We start from the raw sequence: 7,020 nt of genomic DNA on the forward strand, positions 1-7,020 counted from the left end.
GCTAAAACTAAAGAACCAATTTGTTGGGGACATTCCATGCAGATTTCCAAAATGTATTTTACCTTAGTATTAGAGAAAGAAAATAAGTTTTAAGAAATGATTCCATTGTAGCTAGGATTAATATATTTAATAGCCATTTTCATTACAGGAGGAAAGGTGACAATAGTGCGTTGTACTACTGAGACTTCTTTTAACCAATGTCTTTGGTAGATGGCAAGGCATAATTAATTGATTTTTCTCTTAGCAGATTTAAAATACCTATTGTAGACCTTGTTTCTTTTTCCACTACAGCTTAATCTCTGCCTGATTTGACAGTGCCAAATTTTTAATGTAATTGCTATTTAATTTGGGACTGGGAGCCTTTTCATTTCCTACCTGTCAAAACTGTTATTAGAATCTTTGTTTTACTCCTTTAAATTGTTGGCAAGGTAAATGGGCATGGAAAACTTTTATTTTTTCCTGGAATTCTGTTTTGGTAGAGGAAAGTCCTGTATCAGGATGGAATAGTTAATGTGCAGGGCTCATGCCCTCTCCTTAAGTGAATAGAAACATTTTTTTATTTATCAGATTATAAATATTGCTTTTAAGGAGGGTTTTTTATGAGTGGCAGATATTTTATAGGAGGAAATAGTTTTATCTAGCAAATTGAAAATTTTATGATTAATTATAATTTCTCTTTTAAAGAATTTGTCAAGTATATAATTTAAAAGATACTAAAACATCAGCAATATTTGCATAGTTTATATGAAGTCTCGAAGCATTGAGAAAAGGTTGCTACATTTTAATAGTTTTTTATTGGCAATATATAGAAATAACTTTATAACAGTTTTGTGTGAAGAGTAACAAATAGCATGATTGAAATGAACAAGGTACTGGTATAATCCTTAGGAAATTATAAATCTCTCAGATCTAGTACTCTAGCCAATTACAATTAATCAGTCACTATTATAAAATATAAAAATTAAAGCCTATCCCTATTTTCACCAAAATGACCTTATTTGTTGGAAAAAGTTTACTTTTTATAGCCTTATAGTTAATGAAAGTGAAATTTTTATCACATGCATCTATAAAATTAGGAAAATATAAAATCAGGGCAAAAATCTGATGTTTTAAAAAGTTTGACATATTTGGTAAATTGATAGATTACCACTGTCAAGTTATATCAATGAATCTAGATCCTGTTGTCCTAAGAGATTGCTTTATGTAAGAATTAGTGTAAAATTGAAAAAATACACAGTGTTAAAAGTTGTCGTTGTTGGGGTCTTTATGAAATCACTGCATCCATGTACAGTTTTGAATTAAAAATGCACAACACAAAATAATTTCTATTATCATTTTTGAAAGACCTAACATTAGCTTTGATAGTTTAGCATTATTTAAGTGTTTTAGTATATGTGAAATGTTTATTTGGTTAATTTATTTTCAAATGTTAATAATATTAAATATTTATGCAATGTTTAAATATTTGGAGTATATTTGAAATAAATTCTCCAGATTTTTGCATAAAGGATTATTTAAGTGCTCAAAATGATTGCTTCACAATTGATCTCTAAAAAATAAAATATTAACAAAATATACTTGTTTTCATGTTTATTAAGTACTAGCCAAATTTACCTGCAAATGATTCATGTTAAAATTATACTAGATTGACATTATATAATTAAAAGCAAGGTAATTTCAAGAGGTGTACACCTACCACCAAACCGTTTTGTATTGTTTTTTAATGAAGCCAGCCTGAATCATTGTATCTTCCATTAGTAACCTGGGTAAAAGGGAGAATAGATGGAGGCATAGCACTGTATGGATAGTTTGGGATTATAAAGAATTTCACTGGGAAACTATTATAAAATCATTTTTTTAAGATTTTATTTACTTGAGAGAGAGAGAGAACATGAGCAGGGGAGAGGGGCAGAGGGAGAGGGAGAAGTAGACTCCCTGCTGAGCAGGGAGCTAATGTCTGGCTCGATCCCAGGACCCTGGGACTGTGACCTGAGCTGAAGGCAGATGCTTAACCGATTGGGCCACCCAGGCGCCCCAAAATCTCTTATTTTTTAAACATTTGTTATTGGATATAGGCTTCTTTAATAGTTACAATTTTAAAGAATTTATTTAAATTAAAAGACAGTTTGGGATTATAGAGAAAATATTGTTTCTCCACAGTTAGAACTTTCTGAGCAAATTTTACTAAAACTTGGGACCTGTGCTGAAAGAGAAGCCTTTGAAGCTAAGTTGTAACTGAATAGAGAGAAACCAGAGTGTATTAGTCTGCGAGGGCCATCATAACAAAATACTACAGACTAGGTGGCTTGGACAGCCGAAATTTATTTTCTCACAGTTCTGGAGGATGGAAATTCCAAGATCAAGGTGGCAACAGGTTCGGTTTCTCCCAAGGCCCATCTCCTTGGTTTAGAGACTGCCACTTTCTGTCTTTACCTGAACCTCCTCTGTGCACACACATTCCTGGTGTCTCTTCCTCTTATAAGGACACCAGTCCTACTGGATTAGGGCTCCACCCTTATTACTTTATTTAACCTTAATTACCTCTATAAAGGCCCTGGCTCCGAATATTATCACATTGTGGGTTAGGGCTTCAACATACGAATTTGGGAGGAACACAATTTAGTCAATAATACAAGAGATATTTACTCCTCTGATATGCACATTTCAAGGGAGATGAGACTTGGGAACATGGATACATCTATGGGTTATAAATCTGGAGACATGTCTTGTTTTTCCCCTGAAGACATATTTACATTCCAAAGGGTAAAAACCCAGGATCCTTCCTAAGGAGAACCTGTTTATATTAAGGACATAAGGTTTCTCTTCCAGGTGCCTGGGTGGCTCAGTCTGTTAAGTGTCTGCCTTTGGCTCAGATCATGATCCCAGGGTCCTGGGATCGAGCCCCGCATGGGGCTACCTGCTCAGCGTGGAGCCTGCTTCTCCCTCTCCCACTCCCCCTGCTTGTGCTCTGTCAAATAAATAAATAAAATCTTTAAAAAAAAAAATTTCTCTTCCTTTCTCTGGGAGAGAGGAGGACTTCCATATAGCTGTCCTATATAGTTCCCAGATTCATATTTTAAGGCTCCTCACCTACAATACAAACCCTAGAATATATAGTCTCATCGGTCTGATAAGCTGTTATCAATCTGGTTCTCATTGGTTACCACACAGGTGAGAATTGGTGTGTGGGGAACCAGTGTGGTTATTTTAAATAGTAATTAAATCTATTCCTGCTTCAGAAATGTCATGTGTACTTCCAGTACAATGTGAATAAATTATAATAGTCATGTTTTATCTGATGTTTCTTGAATTGTGTTCATTTTTCTGGTTCTATTATGGTCAGAAGCCTAGAATAATGAAAGTCTGAGTGTTATTTTTTAAGTTTTATCTTTATTCTGTTTTTTTTACCCTATTGGCTATTCTTTATTTCTATCTTTTTATTATTTTTAAAACATTTTTTAAAGATTTATTCATTCATTAGAGAGAGCAAGCGTGAGCATGGTGGGAGGGGCAGAGGCAGAGGGAGAGAGAATCCCAGGCAGACTCCCTGCTGATCATGACCCAAGACTCTGAGATCATGACCTTAGCCGAAATCAAGAGTCTGACACTTAACTGACTGAGGCACCCAGGTGCCCGTTTAATTTTTTTTTTAAGATTTTATTTACTTATTTGAGAAAGAAAGAATGAGACAGAGAGAGCATGAGAGGGGGGAGGGTCAGAGGGAGAAGCAGACTCCCAGCCGAGCGGGGAGCCCAATGCGTGACTCGATCCCAGGATTCCAGGATCATGACCTGAGCTGAAGGCAGTCGCTTAACCAACTGTGCCACCCAGGTGCCTGCCCCTTTAATTTTTTTAAAATATTTTATTTTTAAGTAATCTCTATACCCGTTACGGGGCTTGAACTTAGAACCCCGAGATCAAGAGTTGCATGCTCTACCCACTGAGTTAGCCAGGTGCCCCTATTTTACATATATATGTATGTGTGTGTGTGTGTGTGTGTGTATTAAAGTTTATTTAAGTAATCTCTACACCCAACATGGGGCTCAAACTCATGACCCTGAGATCGAGTCACATGCTGTTCTGAGCCAACCAGGTGCCCCTTTATTTTTTATTTTTATTTTAATTCCAGTATAGTTAACATACAATGTTATATTAGCTTCAGCGTATAATATAGTGATTCAACAATTCTGTACATCAACCAGTGCTCATCAAGATAAGTATACTCTTAATCCCCTTCAACTATTTGACCCATCCCTCCACCCACCTCCCCTCTGGTAGCCATCTGTTTGTTCTGTAGAGTTAAGAGTTGTTTTTTGGTTTGTATCTTTTTTTTTCTTTGTCTATTTGTTTTGTTTATTAAATTTCACATAGGAGTGAAATCATATGGTGTTTATCTTTCTCTGACTGATTTATTTTGCTTAGCATTATATTCTAGATCTATCCATGTTGTTGCAAGTAGCAAGATTTCCTTTTTGTGAATGAATAATATTCCATGTGTATATTCCACCTCTTTATCCATTCTTCTATTGATGGACACCTGGGTTGCTTCCGTAATTTGGCTATTATAAGTAATGCTGCAATAAACAGGAGTGCATTTTTCATTTCGGATTAATGTTTTTGTATACTTTGGGTAAATACTCAAGAGTGCAATTACCGGATTATATGGTAATTCTATTTTTAATTTTTTGAGGAACCTCCATACTGTTTTACAAAGTAGCTGCACCAGTTTGCATTTTCACCAAGAGTACACGAGGGTTCCTTTTTCTCCACATCCTCACCAACACTTGTGTTTTTGAAAGCCTGGGTTTTAGAACCAAGAGTTCTGTCTCAAGTGACTAGATGTTTCCTTTTATATTTTCTTCTGGTTCAAATGGGACAAATTATCCAAGTAGTTCAATTTAAAGCGATAATAAAGTATACTCCTGTGGGTAGAAGAAATTTTATATCTAGTATTTTAGTAGTAAGGTGTGAGTTTAAGCAAAAATTGGATGTTTTATCTGAAGAAATCTGACCCTATAAGTCAGGAAATGGAAATTATTACAAAAGCAGAAAGAATTCTGGGTTAAAAAATGGTAAAAACCATTTCAAAGTAACACTTTCACAAGTTTTTGAACATTTTTGTTTATTAGGTTGATAACTTCTGACGAAAGGAAAAATAAAGGTTTTGTATTTTTTTGTCCTTTATTTCTTTCTAGTCATCTAAAGAAAAAACAATTTTTTAATGTTTTATTTATTTATTCATGAGAGTCAGAGAGAGAGAGAGGCAGAGGCAGAGGGAGAAGCAGGCTCCCTGCCGAGCAGGGAGCCTGATGCGGGACTCAATCCCAGGACCCTGGGATCATGACCTGAGCCGAAGGCAGACGCTCAACCATCTGAGCCACCTATGTGCCCTGAAAAAACAAATTTTTTAAGATTTTAGTTTTATGTAATCTCTAAACCCAATGTGGGGCTCAAACCTACAACCCTGAGATCAAAAGTCACATGCTCTACTGACTAAGCCAGCCAGGCACCCCCCAATATTTTTTAAAAATGCTGATCATGGGACATTTGGGTGGCTCAGCCAGTTGAGCCTCTGGCTCTTGATTTTGACTCAGGTCATGATCTCATGGTCATGGGATTGAGTCCCATGTTGGACTCTGAGTCTGCTTGTCCCTCTCCTTCCCCTTCTGCCCTCCTCCCTCCCCCTGCTGTGCTCTCACTAATACATAAAATCTTCTAAAAAAAAATGCTTATCAGATATTGCCTGAACTCAGAGACCAACTTATAGATGGGTCATGATGTATATATAGTCAGAGGTATGCAAAAGCTATGGTTTTGCAGAGTATAAGCATTGATTTATTAGTGATTACCTTTTTTAACTGCCAATTTCTAATAAAATGAAATTGAAGGAGAGATAAATTAAAGACCATCAAAGTAAACAGGGTCTACACTAGAATATTAACATTGGAAAAGGAACAGGAGAAATCGATTCTAGAGATTATGAAGTTGAATTACAAGGACAGTTGGTTGCTATAGGAAGCAAGGACATGAGCTTTTGAGTGTAGATGATTGTAGGAAATGGGGGTGGAAGAGTAGCTTTGAAACAGGCAATTTTAATCAGAATATAGTAGTATGAATGTGAAAAGGGACTTGTTTCCAAATTTATTTTCCTAAGTAATTGAGACTTGTCCATGGGAGAAGGTGAGTTCAGGAACTTCCTATGTCACCATCTTGAACTAGAACATATAATTTTCCTAATGGCTAGTGATGTTGAACATCTATTCTTCCTCTAATACCATGTTCCCATTGCTTTTGTGAAGGTAGTATCCTATTGGCTCTCCTGGAAGACATGTTCAGATAGCACATTCTCTGATTTTATGTAGTAGGTCCATTCTAATATTGTGATCTTTCTTTTTGACGCATTCCTCATATTCTGCTAAGGTAGTTCTAGCATCTTCACCCTCGTTTACTGTAGGCAACGATTGTGTCATTGCTTTAAGGAACCATCCCACTTGTGTAGTAGACTTGGCTTTCGGTGTCCTTCCCAGAATGCCCACTAGCCATATATTCTGCTTCCTGGGTCCAACATCTATAAGAGTCACTCCCAAAGGTGTTTTCATAGTCTCTGCCGGTACATTAAACCTAGTTCTCTAATTTTCTCCATAAGCAAGATTTTTCCTCCTCTCACAGGTTTGGTCTGTCTCTACTTGGGGTTATGCTGAGACTAACCATCTTATTGGCCTGGAAGCAATGAGTGGAGGCTATACAGACCCCAGAGGCAATTGTCACCCCTAGTAAGCTGAAGTTACATGGAAGCAGAAACTGTGAGAGCTGTGATATGCATAAACTATGAGGCAGATAACAGAGTTACTGAATTTCCTGTGTTGCTAGAATGATGCAAGTTTACATTTGTGGTCCCAGCAAAATTATTATTGGAACTTTTTTACAATGCAGAAATGTCCTGGTTTTGATTTTAAATTGTATGGTCCACCCTAGTGATAGAGAAGAGGGTAAGGAAGCCAATTTCATAGTGGGAAGAAT

The sequence above is a fragment of the Callorhinus ursinus genome, unplaced genomic scaffold (genome assembly GCF_003265705.2).
Source record: "Callorhinus ursinus isolate GAN/ISIS: 27379988/994484 unplaced genomic scaffold, GSC_fseal_2.0 scaffold1, whole genome shotgun sequence".
In the NCBI taxonomy this organism is placed as follows: Eukaryota; Metazoa; Chordata; class Mammalia; order Carnivora; family Otariidae; genus Callorhinus; species Callorhinus ursinus.